The sequence below is a fragment of the Capra hircus genome, chromosome 21, assembly GCF_001704415.2.
Source record: "Capra hircus breed San Clemente chromosome 21, ASM170441v1, whole genome shotgun sequence".
Classification (NCBI taxonomy): domain Eukaryota; kingdom Metazoa; phylum Chordata; class Mammalia; order Artiodactyla; family Bovidae; genus Capra; species Capra hircus.
The window spans coordinates 8,314,768-8,335,267 of NC_030828.1; positions in this window are offsets into that span (position 1 = coordinate 8,314,768).

Genomic DNA, 20,500 nt, shown 5'->3' on the forward strand with positions numbered 1-20,500 from the left:
TGAGTGGGCAGCTGTTCCCTTTTCCAGGGGATCTTTCCAACCAAGGGATTGAACCCAGGTCTCCTGCATTGTAGGTGGATTCTTTACCAGCTGAGCCACAAGGGAAGCCCTGATAATACAGGAGAATTCCAGTCAGGTAAATGGCAGCTTTTTGTTTGTCAATTTGGAGAATAAAAGCTCTCTTTGTTCAGATCTGGAAGAAATGTTGGAGATCTAAACTGGCATTGGAGCTTTGCTTCACTTTTCAACCAGGAACCTAGCAGCCATTCTCAGCATTCCCAGATGATGGTAGTTATGATTACTTTTTGAGAACAAGCCCTACTCAGATCCTCAAGGCTCTCTGTGCCTGGAATAAACATGTCTCTATTCTCGTGATCTCATTTACAACAACAGAACATGTCTTTGTCTGACCAATGCTGTGCATCCTACATACTCTTGTAGACAGGAAGGAGAGACAAATGTACAAAAGGAACCTTCTGAAAGAGAATAGGAAATCCTTAGGCGCATTGCCCTTTTGAAGATCAGCATTGACAGAGCATCTCCCAGGATGGTAATACTCTGTGTGAAATGCCAGTGTCCCCTGCTCCCAGTGGGAAGTCTAAAGTGGGTGATCGAAGGTCAATACCAAACTTGAGCTGACTAGGGAGATACAACTTCTGGACACAGAATGTCACTGAGGACAGAATCCTCTCCTAACTGAGCCATTGGAACTATGCTTTTAGAATCATGTCTCTGCAATAAAAATAAAATCTACAGTCGTGCCACTGTTTGTCTAGGCTTATGTTGGACTGACTGGACAGCCTCTATTCCCTCCTCTACACCTGGAGAAGTTCCTGTAGGAGAGAGCCTCAAGGAATGACATTACAGTACAAGGAAGACCCGAATGCAGAGTGTTCTTAGGCAGGGGGAATGGCACACACTGAAACCCAGTGAGGGGGTGAGTGTGGATCGCAAGGGGAAGTAGAGAAGTGGCCAGGGATTTTCAATATGTCTATGAGGCACATACTGGCACACATACAACTGGTGGTAATAATATCAGTAGCAGGCGTGCTCAGTCGTATCCAACTCTTTGTGACCCCATGGACTGTAGTCCACCAGGCTCCTCTGTCCATGGAATTTTCCACGCAAGAATACTGGAGAGAGTTGCCATTCCCTTCTCCAGGGGATCTTTCTGACCAGAGATTGAACCCAGGTTTCCTGCATTGCAGACAGATTCTTTACCATCTGAGCTACTGGAGAACCTCATAAAACCAGCACTGGTATCTTAAGGCCATTCTCCTAACTGTAAAAGATACTGAACATCTTACCATGTGCTTATTTGCTCTGCATTTATCCTCTTCAGTGAAATATCTGTCCATGACCTTGGCCTAGTTTCTAATTGATTGTTTCTTACTGATGAGTTGTTTTTATTTTTATTTTTTAAATATGTATGCATGCATATATTTTTCTTAAAATTCTTTTCCCACTTAGGTTATAGGATATTGAGCAGGGTTTCCTGTGCTATACAGTAGGTACTTTTTGGTTATTTATTTTAAATATAAGAGTGTGTGAATGTCAATCACAAATTCCCAATCTATCCCTCTTTACTTTCCTTCCCCTCTGGTAACCATAAATTCATTCTCTAAGTCTGTGGGTCTGTTTCTGTTTTATAAATAAGTTCATTGTATCATTTTTCTTTTTAGATTATGCATGTGAATGATATTATGTATTTGTCTTTCCCTGTCTGACTTCATGTATGATTATCTCCAGGTCCATTTATATGACTGCAAATGGCATTGTTTCTTTCTTTTTAATGGCTGAGTAATGTTCCATTGTACGTAATGGAATATATATATATATATATCATATTTTCTTTATCCATTCAACTGTCAAAAGACATTTAGGTTGCTTCTGTGTCTTGGCTATTGTAAATGGTGCTGTAATGAACATTGGTGCATGTGTATCATTTCAGCGTTTTTCTCTTACTGTTGAGTTTTGAAAGTTCTTCTAACATTCTCAGTACAAGTCCTTTGTTGTATACATGGTTTGCAAATGCTTTCTTTCACTCAATAACTTGTCTTTTCTTCTTCTTGACAGACTGTTCCACAGAACAGAAGTTTTTACTTTCAATTAAGTCCAGTCTCAATTGGGGTCAAATTGAAGTACTCTTCATCTGACCTTATATCATGAAAATTTTCTATTTTTCCTAAAATATATAATTTTTCATTTTACAATTAAGTCTGTGATCCATTTAAAGTGAATTTTTGTACTGAATGTGAAATTTGGGTTGATGTTCACTTTTCTGCCTATGGATTTCAATTGTTCCTGCCATTTTTCTTAGAAATGCTAACCTTCCAATATTTAATTAAAAAAATACTAAGCCCTGTGTTGATATCTTCTTCATGACTTATCATATGCAAATGTAACATGGAAATATGTCATTCCTTCCACTCTCTTCCCTTCATTGCTCAATTCAGCAACTGTATTTAAGCAAACATATAACTCTGAAAAGGATGACAATATTGGATTGTTGTTATTGGATGTTCTAATGCTGAGAAGCTAAGTAGTCTTAAGTATACAACTACATACTTAGTTGAGCAATTATTTCACCATAAAGTATTTTGCTTATTATTTCAACACTAAAATCAAGAGTAGGTCTACTTGTTTTCAGGTTGGGTAACTGTGTGTTCAGAATGCCTGAGACTGAGTTGATCTTGGAAAAAAGCTCCATTAATTTATTGGAACATCCAACTCATAGAACAAATGTGTGGCTACCTAGGTACCTAGATTGGATACCTGGTCACTGGCCAATGAGCTGGAAGCAGGAGATTGAATAACTATGACTAATTCAAAAAGAAAAAAAAAAAAACTCATCTGGACAATAGAATACCTTAGAAAAAATGTATTATTTGGTTGTTCTTTTATTTACTTTCTTTTAAAAGGATAACATACACACACAGTGGTACCTCAGATCAGGAGAAAATGGGAGATAGTGGAACAAAGCAGGACCCTGTGGGGCTCCTGGGTACAGAAGCATTTCTTTGTCCCCAGTTTCTTGTTTGTAAAGAATAGGTTTCAGGCTCCATGACCTTCCCTGAGTTCCAACAGGCAGGTTCAAACAGTTGCTAATCAGGGAAGGGAGGGGATACAGAGACAAGAGAGAAGCATTCAAAGGCTAGTGCAGCCTTGGGGCAGTATCCTGGTTCCAAAGGATACATATAACAATATCGTTGAGAACTTCTGGGGAACTAAAACCCACAGCAGAAGAAGGTGTTAATTACTTGATGAAGTATTAGTCATTCCAGAGAGAAGATCACAGTTGATGACCTCAAGAACCATAGGAGACCATGTGAGGCTAGATTAAAAGGAATGTAAGTAAAATACTTAATTTTACTTTACTTTAAAGTAAAAATACTTTATTTTCTTGGGCTCCAAAATCACTGCAGGTGGTGACTGCAGCCATGAAATTAAAAGATGCTTGCTCCTTGGAAGAAAAGCTATGACCAACCTAGACAGCATATTAAAAAGCAGAGATGTTACTTTGTTAACAAATGTCCACCTAGTCAAAGCTATGGTTTTTCCAGTAGTCTTGTATGGATGTGAGAGTTGGACTATAAAGAAAGCTGAGCACCGAAGAATTGATGCTTTTAAACAGTGGTGTTGGAGAAAACTCATGAGAGTCCCTTGGCCAGCAAGGAGGTCAAACCAGTCAATCCTAAAGGAAATCAGTCCTGAATATTCATTGGAAGGACTAATGCTGAAGCTGAAACTCCGATACTTTGGCCACCTGCTGGGAAGAACTAATTCATTGGAAAAGACCCTGATGCTGGGAAAGATTGAGGGCAGGAGAAGAAGGGGACAACAGAGGATGAGATGGTTGGGTGGCATCACCAACTCAATGGACATGAGTTTAAGTAAGCTCCCGGAGTTGGTGATGAACAGGGAAGCCTGGTGTGCTGTGGTCCATGGGGTCACAAAGAGTCGGACATGACTGAGAGAGTAAGCTGAACTGAACTAAGGCCCTACACACACCCTACACCCTGATCCTTATCAGTAATTCTGCCCCAGAGTTAATTGTGTTAGTTCTAGAAGGTCTTGTAGGTCTTCATAGAACAGATTAACTTCAGCTGCTTTGGCATTAGTGGTAGGGGCCTAGACTTAGATTATTATGCTATTGAATGGTTTGCCTTGGAAACGAACAGAGCTCATTCTGTTGTTTTTAAGTACTGCAAGTACTGCATTCCAGACTCTTTTGCTGACTATGAGAACTACTCCATTTCTTCTAAGGGATTCTTGCCCACAGTAGTAGATATAATCTAGTAAGACATCTTACTGGAATACTAGTATTAATGTTGCTGCATAATTAAAAGTATGGTATGGTTGCCCTCATATCCTACCTTGCCAACTGAGGGAAGCCAGCAACAAACTCTGTGGCCTCTTATTCTTCCTGCTAGAATACCTCTAGCAAGGATCACCAAAAAATCAGTTTGAAAGTCAAATAAAATATCCTCAGGGAAACTAGGCTGCCAAATAATGGATTTGTGTTGGAGGAATAAAGCCAACACGTAATTTGGTTCCGCTGGAAGGATACACATCAGTGCCAGGGACCCTCTCCCATCACTTCCTGAGCCTCTGACCTCCTCTAATTCCATCACCATCTTCTGCTCCTGATTTCCTTAACACTTCTTCTGACACACCCCTGGAATAGACAGAGTTCTTTGGGAAATACTTTTTCAAGGCTACGCATTATAAAAGATGCTTAATTTTATACTTGGGAAATGGAAATTTAAATGAAAAATTTAATCCTTCAGAATGAAGAATGATCTTGAACAAGAATGTAGATGGCAGATTTCTTTCTAAACCATGCACCTTCATTTTTTTTTTTTTTCAGATTAGAGGGTAGACTATAACTCTCAGGTAAATTAAAACTCATTGTTTTGATGACTTAAAAATAGCACCATGCAATGGAATTGCAGCTGCTAGACTTTACTTAACAGGTTGCATGTGGATAATGGCTGATGTGGCTGTGCTCCACCTCCTAGATATGGAGGCGTCCTCTCTGGCTTTGGGACTAGAGTGCCCTTCACTGCCTTTTTGATGGAAGCACAGACACTCAGAGGTAAGAGGCATTTACAATGCCCTCTAAGCTAACCTTCAAATGACTTGTGAATTCTTTGCATTATCCCAGGGAAAGAGAAAGTTAAGATTTACTTGAAAAATCTTTGGAGAAATTTACTCAGTTCTCCCCAGTCCATTTTTGCTTTCAATCTGTTTTTTTTTTTTCTTCTTTTATTGAAGTAAAACTCACTGCCTTGTAACTTCTTGACAGAATCTCTATGCTCCAGAGTACACAGAAAAAGTTGAAACTCACATGCATATGACAGGCTTTTAAAAATGTGAAGGCAGTTCTCACGTCTCCCTCCCCAAGCTTTTTCTTTTCTAGATGAAATAACTGCTTCTATTTAGTGAAAGTGAGCTGTGCAAGACACATGCTTGATGTGTTACCTGAACTGTCTCCTGAATCCTGTCAAGAGCGCTGCCTGGGACAGATCATTACTGACATTTCAAGAGGAGGAAATTGAGGTTCAGAGAAGCTACGGTCTCAGGTCCCCCAGCTGTGTGAAGGCTGAGACCAGAACCACCAGATACTCACTTCAGAGCCGATGATGCCCTCGCACAGCTTGACCCCATGGCTAAATACCCTCAGTTCCTTTAACCTTCTCTTCATCTCCCAGGCCCTACATTATCCTTGCTCTCACCGACGTCTCTAGCAGAGGTCATTTCTTGTTTTCACTGCCCTGCCTCTGACTTTGTAAGACTGACTGGTTCCCGCTCTCCACCCAAGGTGACTCTGTGACCTTTACCACATTAGATTTAAGTAGAGGTGGGAGTCTTTACCCAGGTCAAAGACAGTCAATATCTGGGGTTTTTTCAATTAAAAAAAATAAATAAAAATAAACTGGAAATTTGAGGTAAAAGACAGCCTTCTCTGATAAGAGTAAATGTAAAACATATAATAGTCAGAACCACTGACAACCACCTTATGGAGAAAGCTTGTCTCTGGAAAGAGCAAAAATGACCAGCCAGAGGGGCAGAGGTGTGAAAGAAAGTGTGTGTGTGTGTGTTTATGTGTTTAGAGACAGACAGACAGACAGACAGACACACACACACACACACACGCAGAGCAATTACAGAGGTATTACTTGTGTTTTCTTTTTTTTTTCCTGGTTGTTTCTAATGAAGCTCTGTCCCATTGATGGTATATTCAATATTTGATTTTTATGAGCCAACCTGCTTAATATAGCTGCCACTGGGCTTTTCTTACGATGAACATCAGAGTCCTATCTAAGACCAAAGTAGGGTATTACATGAGACGGATCCTAAGATGTGGCATTAGCAAAGTGCAGGGGGATTGGGATGCAGTGAGCACCCTTCTGGTCCATGCTAGGAAGTTAGCTTTGTCTTCATTACGCCACAGCTCAGCAGTTGGTTCAACTATTGCTTGTAGTCCCTTGGGACTCAGACCATATGCCCATGACGTCTGTAGCTTTAGGCAACTTGGTATAAAAATGTCGAGATATTGAGTTTGCCAGCCACTCCTTGCCTTCAATAAGGTGCTGCAAAAGAGCTCTAGCGAAACTGCCTTATTTGAAAGCAAACAGGGAAGAATAAGACTGGTGTGAGTACTCAAATAGCCTAATTTTTAAGATTTAAAAGAACATAACTTTCATTGAAATGCATTGTGATCAAGTATCAAAGTTTTTTGCCTTCAAAGAAAGGCATGAGAAAATGATATCTTCATATATAGTTAGTGAAAGCAAAACCAGCGCTGGACAGGGTATTGCTAAAGTATATGAACAATGGCTGATAGCATTCAGGGCAATTAAGCTGTAACCTTTTAAAAAAGGGTCATCTTTTTACTGAACAGAAAGCATTTTCATCATTATAAAATAGAAAGTATTTGCATTGCTATCGGGCAATCATTTGCATTGCAATCAGGCAAAAATCATCACAGTTTATCAGTTTTCTACAATCAAACATCAGTCTTTAAAAGGCTGCAAAATATCTGAGTGGTAAACGATAATGAATGACCAGATGACCTTCAGATAAGCTTTTAGACAAGTCCCTAAATTCTAAAGATTACTCTATCCCTCTTACTCGTTTGCTTTACTCACAAATATTAGACTCTTTATCAAAACATAATATCTGCATCAAATGAACCACATCCTCTGTGCAGTTCATGGTTTTGTAGAAGATCAGCAACTTTTTTTTGCCTTACCCTAATGCTAAAGTACTGATTTAAAAACCTGGAATCTTTACTTTTGAATAGAAATATTTCAGAAGAATCAGAAGTATCATAGAAAAGCAGGTTCACCTTGTCCATATAAGTACCTTTCTTGTTTACCTTCTTCCTTACAGAGACTCCTAGGGACTCTTAGCCTGGCTCAGCTCTCTCTTGGGTAGCCTAGGTTATTTTTTCTCTACTGTATTCCAAAGAAAGATGGCTAAGTCTGAGACTGAGAAACTGAAACTAAACTACAAAATCCAGGCAATACCATGCCATTTGTACATGGCAATACCATGCACAAATATTGATTACTAGCAAGCATAGTAAGATCATTACTTTCAAGTTGATACCCAAAGACTAAGTTTCTTTTTCTTTTTTTTATTAAATGGACAAATACTTATTCATCACTTATTTTACATCAGGCATTGCACTAGGCTCTGTTCTAGCTTCATTATTAGTAAACCAGACAGAAGAAAATCCCTGTTATCATGGAGCTTGTAATTGAGATACACTGGGTAGTTATGATGCTGACTCCAATTCTGATAAGTGTCAGAGGTTTTCCCTATACCACCAAGCAATTTGCCGACACCAGCTGGGTATCCTGCAATTCAACTCAATTCTGGCACTATCCACCTGGACATAACTAAGACTAACTCTTCATCAGAAGGATTTTGACTAAGTTAATCCTAATAGGGATAGCACTCAATTTTACTGCATATTAGTATTATCAGGGATCATGTTAAAAGGTCAGCTGCCAAGCCCCACACATAGAAATTCAGTAGGCAGGCACAAGTTAATGCCCATAATCCACATTTTTATTATTTTTAATCTTCATGGATTCAGATGCTTGTGCTCTGGGAAAATGCTTTAAACATTTGTTAGGTCTGTACTAGGTGCTCAGTACTAGGTCTGTACTCACCCCATTGTAGATGCAATGTCAGAACACACGCCTTACAGGAGGGTTCTCCCCATTCCCCCTTTGCTCTCTGCCTATTAAAGATAGACAATGAGAAGAAAGCTACACTGGACAAAGGATGGGGAGGCCAGGTTGGCTGATGAGAGAATTCATTTCACTACCAAGAAAGTAAATCAATGAATTGGTTTTATCCAGAGGTTGTTTTTTGGCCTTATCTTTTCTCTTTACATCCCTTGTTGAAAGGAAAGGGTGTAAAATGAACACAATTTACAGTCTCTACTTTTCTCTTTTGCTAAATCAGAGTTTTACTGAAGTTGTTTCTGGGTTTTCCTTCACCATTGTGCATCAAATGTTTGGGGTTTAGAAAATTTCAAACTTAGATCATCTATTTCAGATGTATAAAGGGCTATAGGTAGATGGACTAACATTGAATTGTACAAGGCAAAATATACCTCTGAGAGAAAAAAGTGGGCCTAGGAAATTGCCTCTGTCAAACAGCTATTTTGCATTTAGATCATTTCTATTTGGAAGGCCTGGGGATAAATGCATTTGTGAAAGCTGTAATAATAAAAAAATTATCCAGCACTTGAAAAGAAGTGAAATACTCTTGTGTGTTACATTGAAACCATGCTAGAGCAGTCCAGGACTTTGTAAGCAAAATCATGTATATGAGAAGGATACCTATCTACTAGGAACCAAGGGGTGGACTGTAGTAGAAATAATGGATATTTTAACTTAATCATCTGATTAATTAGTTTGTCTATGTTCGTATCTTCTTCAGGTACATTATCTTATTCCTTCTGGGGATTGTACAACTTCCAGTCTAATGATGTGGGTCTCATTGTACACATACAGGACAATGCTTTTCTGATATGGTAAATTGATCCAGGGAAAAGCATTCAATTAAAGTTGTACAGTTTGTTGTGATCCACACTGTCAAAGGCTTTGATGTAGTCAATAAAGCAGAAGTAGGTATTTTTCTGGAACTCTCTTGCTTTTTCAATGATCCAACAGGTGAGAGACTTTATTTTTGGGGGCTCCAAAACCACTGCAGATAGTGACTGAAGCTATGAAATTAAAGGACACTTGCTCCTTGGAAAGAAAGCAATGACCAACCTAGACAGCATATTAAAAAGCAGAGACATTACGGCTATGGTTTCTCCAGTGGTCATGCATGGATGTGAGAGTTGGACTATAAAGAAAGCTGAGCACCAAAGAATTGATGCTTTTAAACTGTGGTGTTAGAGAAGACTCTTAAGAGTCCCTTGGATTGCAAGGAGATCCAACCAGTTCATCCCAAAGGAAATCAGTCCTGAGCATTCATTGGAAGGACTGCTGAAACTCCAATATTTTGGCCACCTGATGTGAAGAACTGACTCACTAGAAAAAACCCTGATGCTGGGAAAGATTGAAGGCGGGAGGAGAAAGGGATGACAGAGGATGAGATGGTTGAATGGCATCATCGACTTGATGGACATGAGTTTGAGGAAGCTCTGGGAGTTCGTGATGGACAGGGAAGCCTGGAGTGTTGCAGTCTATGGGGTGGCAAGAGTCAGACAGGACTGAGCAACTGAACTGAACTGAACTGAACTGAACTGAACTGAAAGTTGCACAAACAGTTAAAAAAAAGTCTTTCCATAAGATTGTTTAAACATAGTATTTCAAAAGATATCAAGCAATCTTTCTTAGAGGTGAAAATTGTCAAATGTTTAACACAGGTTCCTGGTATTTATCTGTGACAGAAAAAAAAAATTGTTAGAAAGATCAAATCCCATTACCTACTTCTTTGATACTGAGACTATTTTTTCACTCAGAAAATGTCTCTTGTCAAGGTGTGGTTAACAATTTAATTCTAAAAGGAATTAAAAGAGGGGATGGGACTATGTCAGCTTTAGGCTAGAGGAACTGGATATGGCCCATGCATGTGATGAGCTGTTTGAGTGAACCTGGGCAAATCTCTTCACACTCCTGTCTCTTCATCCATAATAGTAAGAAATATTACTTAAAGGTTGTCCTGAGGCTCAAGTTAATTGATGAAAGTACATATGCTACAAGTACAATTAATAAGAATATCAGGTGAACAGAGTCACATCTAGTATTCTCTGGCATTTTCCATCACAGAGTAATTCTTTATAACAGTAACAACAAGCCAGCTCCACACAGCATGAAATGTACCAAGAGCCATATAGTACACTTCATGTATAATTATCTATTTCATTTGATCTCGCTCTTACTCTGTAATCTAGATCTTGTTATCCAAAATCTAAAGACAAATAATCTGAGTCTTGGAGAATCTGAGAGGTTGGAGTAAAGTCCCACCTTCAAGTCTGTGCCTGGCATTGATACCAAAGTGTGAACCATAGAAGGAGAGAGACATCGATAAGTTGGACTCATCCGAATTAAAAATCTCTACTCCATGAAATACCCTGGGAAAAGGATGAAAAGACAAGGCTCAGACTGGGAGAAAATATTTCCAAATCATGCATCCACCGAAAGACTTCTACTGGGACTACTTAAAGGACTCTCAAAATTAAATTATCACACAATCCAATTAGAAAATTCACAAAAGGCATGTAGGAACAATTTGTGGAAAAGAACATGAATATGGCAAACAGACCAGGCACAAGATTTAGTATGTGTTAGTGTTAGACATGTGTTAGTTACGTGTTAGTTGGTTGCTCAGTTGTGTCCTTCTCTTTGTGACTCCGTGGGCTGTAGCCCACCAGGCTCCTCTGTCCATGGGATTCTCCAGGCAAGAGTACTAATGCAGGTTGTCACTTCCTACTCCAGGGGATCTTCCTGACCCAAGGATCAAACCTGGGTCTCCTGCATTGCAGGCAGATTCTTCACCATCTGAACAGGGGAATGCAAATTCTAACTACAGCAAGATGATGGACACACCTATCGGAACTAAAATTAAGCAAAAAAAGAAAACATCAAATACTGGTGAAAGTATGGAGATACTGCATAACTCAGATATTGGGAGTATAAGATGGTACAGTCATTCTGGGAAAGAGTTTGTCAGTTTCTTCAAAAAAGTTAACATGTGCTCGCCATACAGCACAGCAATTTGTGCCTTTATCCCAGAAAGTGAAAACTGGCCTCACAAGAAAACTTACCTCATAAGAAAACTGATGTAATAGCTCATACCTGAAAACAGCTCAAAGTTTCAAGAGTGCATCTCATTTATCCGAACTTGAGATAATATTTCATCAAACCAACCAACACAGACACACACAAATTAATGAATGCAAAATTAGCAAAATATGAATATGGTCAGTTGTTTATTGATGTTAATTTGTTTTAATGATTTTTTGCTCATGACATTTTACTATAATATATAAAATCTTACCAATGGAGGAAAGTGGGTAAAGGGTACATGGAATCTCTTTACTATTACTGTACAACTGCATGCCAATATTCAAAATTCTTAAAAATAAGACTACACTGAAAAACACTCTGTGTTCACATCTGGGACTCTGCTTATTTGGTGAGTGACACTATGCATTTTATCTCATCTTTCAAAGCTGCAGTTTCCTCATCTGAAAAATGAGAATAGCTCTAATAGTATTGGGCTGGCCAAAAGGATTGTTTGGGTGTTTCCATAATATTGTATGGAAAACCAGAAATAATTTTTTGGCCAACCCAGTACTTAACCCATATCAGTATTGATCAAGTGGTGGAAGTATCAGTAAGAACCCAGTACAGTGCATAGCACAGGGTCAGCAATCAATAGATTTATCTATTATTGTTAAAATAAGAGAGTGCTGAGATTCAAAAATCAGTCTAATAAGAAATCTTATTTTTTTATTGAAAGTTAAAATGATGGACAAGCTGATTATTCTTTCCTATAATGTCTTTTAATATTGGGTACCAACCCCCCTAGAGATTATAATATAATTGGCCTGGGATGGGTTCCCCAGAAGTTGGCTTTTTGTTTGTTCTTTTTTTTTTAATGCCTCCCGGATGACTCTAATGTGGATCCTTGGCTAAGTATCACTAAGTGTGTATAATGGTTATTTATAATTCTGTTGGCTTAAAAGTTTCAAGTTGAATTAGTCCCAAATTTGGTGAAACTGCTGGTCTTATTTTCCCCACTGTGGTTAAGGACACATTTTCTCAGAGGAATACTCACCTAAATAATTGCAACCACCCCTGGAAGCACGTGGCTTTGATAATGGGGTCATTTCTAATCCATAGCTTACTCCTCAATGAGATGGAGGTAGCATTTTCCCATTAGGATGCTGGCACGCCTCAAGGAAGAAGCAGCCACCAAAACAGACTCTCAGCTCTGCTGAGACCGCAGACATGAATGTCAACACTGAAAGAATTTCTCCCTCAGTCACCTGTGAAGGACAATCCAGGGTCTCGCTCACAGAGCAAACTGCTTTGCCACTCATATTAGTCAAAGGCACACAAAAGGCATGGGAAACATTCTAATCAATACCATTTGGCTGTTTTCAGAAGAGAGATTTAAAAAGAAGAAAACTTCTGTTTTTTTAGTTTTTATTTTATTTTTTTAATTCTATGCATTCTAACATAACAGAGGATAAAGTGAAGTCGCTCAGTAGTGTCTGACTTTTTGCGACCCCGTGGACTGGAGCCTACCAAGCTCCTCCGTCCATGGAATTTTACAGGCAGGAGTTCCGGAGTGGGTTACCATTAATACTATAAATTAAATGAATATTTTGTTTCTTTTTTTTTTTAATGACATGCAGTTAATATAAAAACAATCTAACTCACTCATTTCGTGTAGAATCTCTTCATCCCCCATCAGCCCACCCTCATCCCTCATACTCACACACACTGAGGGTCTTCACAGTAGGTGCCACAGTCCTCCCCTGGCTCCTGCACTGTACACCCAGGCCATGCTGCTATGAATAGCTAAAGTGTCCTTTCCAGCCTTGAACCTGGACTGGCCCTCAGACTTGCTGGAACCATATGGCCGATGACAGCTCCAGGCATAGCCCTTAAGATGTTTAGGAGCCTCTGAGTTTGTTTCTTGGAATTGTCAATAAGGATACTTGGGGCCCCTGCTGGAAAGAGGCCATGTCGGAAGGCCTTAGAGACGGGGTGCCATCTAGAGGGAGAGGCTGTGGACAGGGGAGCCCAGTAACCACCGAAAGCGAGAATCGAGGCCACATGTGTGTGCGAGGCTTGCTTGGAGATGCTCCAGCCCAACCCAGCATCAACTGACTGCCACCTCCTGAGGGGTTCCTACGAGTGGCATGGGGAGCAGGATTGCCCAGATCAGCCCCAGAAGCATGAGAAATAGGAAGTCATTCTGGTTTTCTGCCCCTGAGTTCTGAAGTTGTTTGTTATAGAGCCACAATGAGCTGAAACACATGTCATCTTCCGGATTCTAGGAAGAGCTGATGCAACTCATCCAGTCCTCCTGGTCACCGATATTTTGATCAACGCTCATTTGTACTCAGTGTCCAAAAATTTTTTATGTTATGTTTTTCTTAAGAAACATAGTTCTTGGTATTATCAACTTAAACACGCAGGAACATATACTACCCACCACCAGCACCAGCACCAGCACCACTACCAATAATAATAACAAAAGCAGTACACTGTGACTTGTTTGAGTGTCCAGCTGGAGAGTGAGACCCGGAGATTTTGTTATAGAATCAGGGATGACTCAGCTCTGAGATATAAATCTTGGTTTAAATTCTGGTTTACTGTGCTTGACATGGAAGTTCACAGGTTCCATGGCCTGGCCACTCAAGAATGGTTCCTCAGCGCAGGTTAACATCTACTCCCTCAGTATTTTTTTTTTTTTTGCTAAGTTGCATTAATATTTTATCAATATTTCAATCTGAAAAATGCTCAGTTTTGTTAATTACACTGCAGACCTTGGAAACAAAAGGTTTGAAGAGAAGAAAGGGAGGAAGCCATTTCATAATACAGAAGAGATTCCACATAATACAAAGCTGAAAAAGAGCAAACTTATTTTGGGCTCCAAAACCTCTGGGATGTAGCCGTGAAGCTAATACTCATGTTGCTGATGGAGGGTGTCAAACCAAACACTATGGATTATTCTAAGCCATTAATAATCACAATTTGCTTGGGATAACCATGGCAACACCAGCAGCTAAGTACAGTACAATCATCCTGATTACCATAGAATTAACACAAAACAAATGTTTATTCTTTTCCTAAACAGGAGTATTATAATGATAACAGTTTCCTATTTATCCCAGGTTTCCTCCTCATCACTCCTGCTTCAAACAATGGGAAGACACGTCTTTGCCTGATAAGTGTTTCTGATTTCTTTTCCCAAGGACCAAAGACCCTGGAGAAGGAAATGGCAATCCACTCCAGTATTCTTGCCTGGAGAATCCCATGGACGGAGAAGCCTGGTAGGTTACAGTCCACGAGGTCGCAAAGAGTCGGACACGGCTGAGCGACTTCACAACCTTCACCTTAAGGAGAGTGCAGGGCTGGTCTTTCATACCCCTTTCCCTCTTGCTTTAGTCTGAGGCACAAGAAAGCACACCACACGGATTGATCCATTGATCACTGTCTGGACGCCAGGACAGGACGGCTATCCTTTAAACATGGGCCTTGAAGCTTCAGATTCAAATAAGCAACCTGAATTGCATGTTAATTGAAATCTTGTAAATGCTGATCTCTTGGCATTCACAGAGCACAGACCCACGTGTTCCCAGGATATACAGTCTATGTGGAGCGAGACACACCCAAGTCCAGGCCCCTGTCTATCCTTGCACAGAGGGCACCTGAAAAGACACAGACACAACCAGAGCAGGTGCCAGGCGGCGGGCCAGCCAGTGGAAGCTGAAGTCTAGTCGCAGCCTCTCTGCTTGCTGGCCTTGTGAGCTGTGAGGACAGCTGGCACTCGACTGTCCCCAAAACCCCTTTTCACAGTACCCAGCACTGCACTTCCACAGTGATTGAAGCAATTAGCTGCCTAGCGGCTGATGTACCCCGCAGAGGGCTGGTGGCTCGTCTGACACATCTGGGCACTGAAAGTAATTGAAACAGCTGCTTCTGCCCATATGGCAGCAAAAGCTGGTCGTGCAGAGTCTGCTGCCTGGGCTGCACCAACCTCGGGCAAATTAGCCATCATTAATCCCCAGATCTGACCAGCATACGCAGAGCCACTAATCCAGACAGCTGGAGGGCCAGGGATGCTGAGAAATCAGGTTCCTTTAAGATTTCTAAATGACATCCCAGGTTAAAAAAAAAATAGATGAGTAAAACACAGAAACCCAAATGACAGCCTTCCTCTTCCCGAGTGCTGTCATTCCCTACACCCCACACCTGACGGGGATCTGTGTCTGCTGGTGCTTTCGTTAGAGACTGCTGAAATTGCGGTGCAACTTTCGGCGAGTGTCACACTCTCAGTGCAAGCCTGGCGTCGGGCAGTTATAAATAGCCTGGTGTGCAGGGAGTGAGCATGGGGTACTGTGAGCCTTGGCTCTGCAGTGGAAGGAACCACAGCAGTGATGGCAGGGAGAATCCAGGAGCTCTGCCTTCCCTCTGGAAGGTTTAATGCTGACATTTGGAGGCACTGAGTTTCTATCTCTGGACCTCAAAGGACTGGGCCATCCTTGCTAGCAAATTTATAGAAGAGGATTTGGTGGCTGCAAATGGGCCTTGGTAACAGGTGAGAGGTCAGGCACCACCTGGCAGGTAAAGGGACACTTTCTTATCTGTGGCACTGAGATTCCAAACAGAGACTGCAGCTTCAAAGGACTGTTTGGCCTCAACTTCTATGTTGTGGGATGGGGCAGGCGGCTGTCTCATTTACACCCTACAACCGGTGTAATTATTCAGATGGCTCATCATTCTGCCTGACAACAGCCTCACGCATTAAAGAGGTTGCATTGCATCTGGGCTGGGGTGGCAAATAGATGTGTAATCCCAGAGGTGTGTGTGCCCTGCGGCTTTATGCACTGGGTGTGTCACTAATCCCTGATGCCAGAGAGACAGTCCAGACAAGAAGGTTCGTTTCTTTGAGAAATTTCGTTAATGAATTAGATTGGAATAAGCAAATGGAGGTGCTGTTAGATTGATCCTCCTTTTCCCTGGTTTCTGATTTCATCTCTGGGTTCCACAGGGACAGACCTGCCCTGGGACAGGGGCTTTTATCTCCACTATCCAAGTCTTGCCTTCCTGGGGTGGGGAATGTTGACTCATTCTCCTGATGATTATTCACCTGTGCTCGGCTGTCTGCTAAAATAACCAGCATAAAACGAATAATAAATAACCCCTGGTGTATGAGATATTTACTTAGTTCTTTGTTAAAATAACCTAAACCATTGACAGAATCTTTTTCACCAATCTTGAGATCTTTGTGATGACCATTATTTTTTGGGACTTTCAGTTCGGAATTGAAAGGAAGCGTAGACTCACCCCTCATAAATACAGCACAGTTCCAGTCTGTTAGAACGGCTGCTTTGAAAAACACAGTCAAACTGAAAATAATAATAGAATATATTTTCAGATGTATCTTGAAACCCGTTGTAGTTACTACTGTGTAGCATTAGTTTTTCTCTGAATATGGATATCAATGGTCATTTTTTTACTTTCTCCCTCCTCAGATGTTTCTTTAAATGAATTCTTAAAAGCAACGAGCGTACCTTCCTCATTAAGACATATTCTGTTCTCTTGCCCTCAATTCAGTTGTTCAGTTGTGTCCGACTCTTTGCGACCACATGGACTGCAGCGCACCAAGCTTCCCTGTCCATCACCAACTCCTGGAGCTTGCTCAAAGTCATGTCCATTGAATCAGTGATGCCATTCAACTATATCATCCTCTGTCATCCCCTTCTCCAGCCCTCAGTCTTTCCCAGCATCAGGGTCTTTTCCAATGAGTTGGTTCTTCACATCAGGTGGCCTAAGTGTTAGAGCTTCAGCTTCAGCATCAGTCCTTTCAATGAATATTTAGGACTGATTTCCTTTAGGATGGACTGGTTGGATCTCCTTGCAGTCTAAGGGACTTTCAAGAGTCTTCTCCAACACCACAGTTCAAAAGCATCAGTTCTTCAGTGCTTGGCTTTCTTTATAGTCCAACTCTCACATCCATCCATGACTACTGGAAAAACCATAGCTTTGAGTATACAGACCTTTGCTGACAAAGTAATGTCTCTGCTTTTTAATATGCTATCATAGCTTTTCTTCCAAGAAGCAAGTGTCCTCCTTGCCCTCATTTTAGATTTATTTCATTTTGACTGAGTTGCTTTATTGCTCAGTTAAGTACTTTTATTGTTGTTTAGCTGCTCAGTCGTGTTTTGTGACTCTTTTGAGACCTCATGGACTGTAGCCCACCAGACTCCTCTGTCCATGGGATTTCCAGGCCAGAATACTGGAGAAGGTTGCCATTTCCTTCTCCAGGGGATCTTCCCTACCTCGGGATTGAAACCATGCCTCCTGTATTGCAAGCAAAGTCTTTACTGATGAGTCACCTGGGAACCAATAGTTAAGTACTTACTATTATGTACAAATAATATTTGTTGAAAAGTAGCAATTTCAGGGAAGCCCGGCACACTGCATTCCATGGGATGGCAAAGAGTTGGAAATGACTTAGTGACTGAACAACAACGATTCCTAATATTTATTAATTTATTTATTTGGCAAGTATTCATTAAGGGACTACTCTGTACCACATGCTGGGCATATTACTATGAACAAATCTTTGTTCTCATGCACCTGCAATCCAATGTAAGGAGATAAACATGAACTATACTAATAAAATCCTTGCAGTGTGTCCAGTGCTGGTGAGGGCTGAATGTGTGCTGTGTGCTCAGTCGTATCTGACTCTTTGTCACCCTATGGACTGTGGCCCACAAAGCTCCTCTCTCTATGGGATTTCCCAGACAAGAATACTGGAGTGGTTGCCATTTCCTCGTCCAGGGGATCTTCCTGACCCAGAGATCGAACTCATGTTTCTTGCATCTCCTGAATCGATGATAGAACTGTAGGGAGGAAAAATAATAAAGCAAGGAGAAGAAAAGGCACTTATGGAGGTGTCAGGCAGGGTTAACAACTGAGCAACGGCCCGAGGGAGTAGGGCAGAAGCCAAGCAGCTGTGACTCGGAGTGGGCAGAACAGATGCAAAGGTTTTAAGACAAAACTTGGGCTTGGTGAGTCAGGGCATATTTGATGCGCAGGGTGACTGGAGAACAGTAGGTATCAAAGATAAATTTAGCTGGACACCAGCTAAAGCTGTGAGGACCAACATAAATCAGTGTTACACGAATGCAGTAAAGGGGCCAGTGTGAATCGAACTCAACTTTGATTTGTACAGAGATGATTCATTTTAAAGGGAAATGAGGGAGGGGTAGGTGGGAATCCAGTAGAGTCAAGGATGTGAAAAATTGCTAAAAACAAGAAGGGGATTGGCCAGTACAAAACCCATCTGGATTTGCCAACCGGTGCTTATGTTAGTTAGGCTCCTAGCCTCCTAGTGAGGTGGGGAGACAGGGCCTCTACCCTCCGGTGCTGGCTGGAACAGATCGTACATTCTTCTGGAAGCCTTGAGTTTTCTCAGGCAGGCACATAAGGGAGCTAGAGTCATTCCAGGGAGATGCCCTTGAACTGTTAGAAGTGATGTCAGTGCTTGCTCAAGTCTTAATAGGCCAAGGTTGAGGCGTGGTTAAGAAAGGGCTCAGAGGGGCTTGACTGGAGTTCTGTCAAGGTGAGAATCTTTGTTGGGTGTGTGGGTGGGGAGATGTAGGTGTTGAAGCCAGGAAGAAAGGGTTGATGATATAGGGGACAATCTGAAGTCTTTGAAGATGGAAACCAACTGGAGATTTTCAGCAGTGGAGTGGACTGCTGTGTTCAAACATTTTCAACAGAATGTCTTGACTGCTCTGAGAACTGTCAGAAAAGGACAAGGTAAAAAAGCAGGAGACCAGTTAGGAGGTTATTGCAATAAATTAATCAGAAGACGCTGTGGCTTAGGTGGTCACGGTCATACGCAAGGGATGAGGGAGGGTTGAATCTGTGCCCAGGTTGAAGGTTGAGCCAAAGGACTGGCTGAGGAAGCTGATGGAGGTGATTAAAGAGAGACGAGGATCCCTCCCAGAGTTAACCAAGGTTATTGGATCCTTGATCTGTGCCGGACTCTGTCTTAAGGACTTTGTATGCATTATCTTGCTCATTCAATCATCAAATAGTACCACAAGCTGGGTGTAAGGATCTCTCCTTACACCCAGAGTCAAAGTAACTTGCCAAGGTCACATCAGAATCAGGGACAGAGCTGGGGAGAACCTGGGACTGAGTGACTTCAATGCCCTAGAATTTCATCACTGCTCTCCTTTAAAGAGCCAAGGGGAATGTAAAACAGAGAGCTCCTTCTTAATCTGGCTTGGCTTTTTCAGCCATGCCCTTTCCTGTTTTAACTTTAGCTTCCTAATTGGTGAGAACAGAGAGGGAATGATTCGGACATTATGCTTCAGTTTGTAGACCTCTTATCCCAAAGATGCCTCTATTTAAAAGCAACAGACTTGCCTTGACTCAGTAAACAATACAAATAATGCCTCTTTATTCCTTCAGCAAAGTGGGGTCCCAGCCCCCCAGTAATATCTATTTTTCTCTATTTCTGTGATGACTATACCATATCCTCCCATTTCCTTAAATTTTCATGTAGAAGTCCTGACCTAATCTTGATAGAATGATTTCATCATGAGATCAATGTTTCCAAACATTATCTAGATATGAACTGTTAGGATTCAACTCACTGAAATTTATTTTTGTCATGTGGCTGTATATCCCCACTGAGCTTAGGTGATGTAGTGTGGAGTTTTCAGAACTCCTCAGATGTTTTCAGATGAGGGGTTCATCTCTTCAGACTCTTGCTTGACAGCAACTAGTAAGTTAAGAGCCCATGTCCTGGAGTTAAATTGTCTGAATCCTTGCTTTACATTTAGTTGTGTGATATTGGGTGAGTTAATTTACCTTTCTGTGGTTATGTCTTTGTTTATACAATGGTGATGAATGATACTGAAATGACATAGTAGTTGTGAAGATTAAGTGAGTTAATATGTGTAAAGTCCTTAGTACTTGAGTCTAATAAATACTTAAGAAATCGTAGCAGTTTTAAAATAGTATTATTATTTTATTATTCATCATTATTATTACCATCATCATCATGTAATATAAGTATGGCTAATAGGCACCTCACTGTTTTGGGGTGGTTGAAGACACTCAGCTGGAGGTCAATTAAACTGCGGTTGCCCACCTCAAGAGTTTAGATGTGTTTTTCATCCAAATACGAATACACTGCATGTCTATACATCTTGGAAAATTATTAAAAGCATAGCTTTTAAATTATGGGTTTACAAACA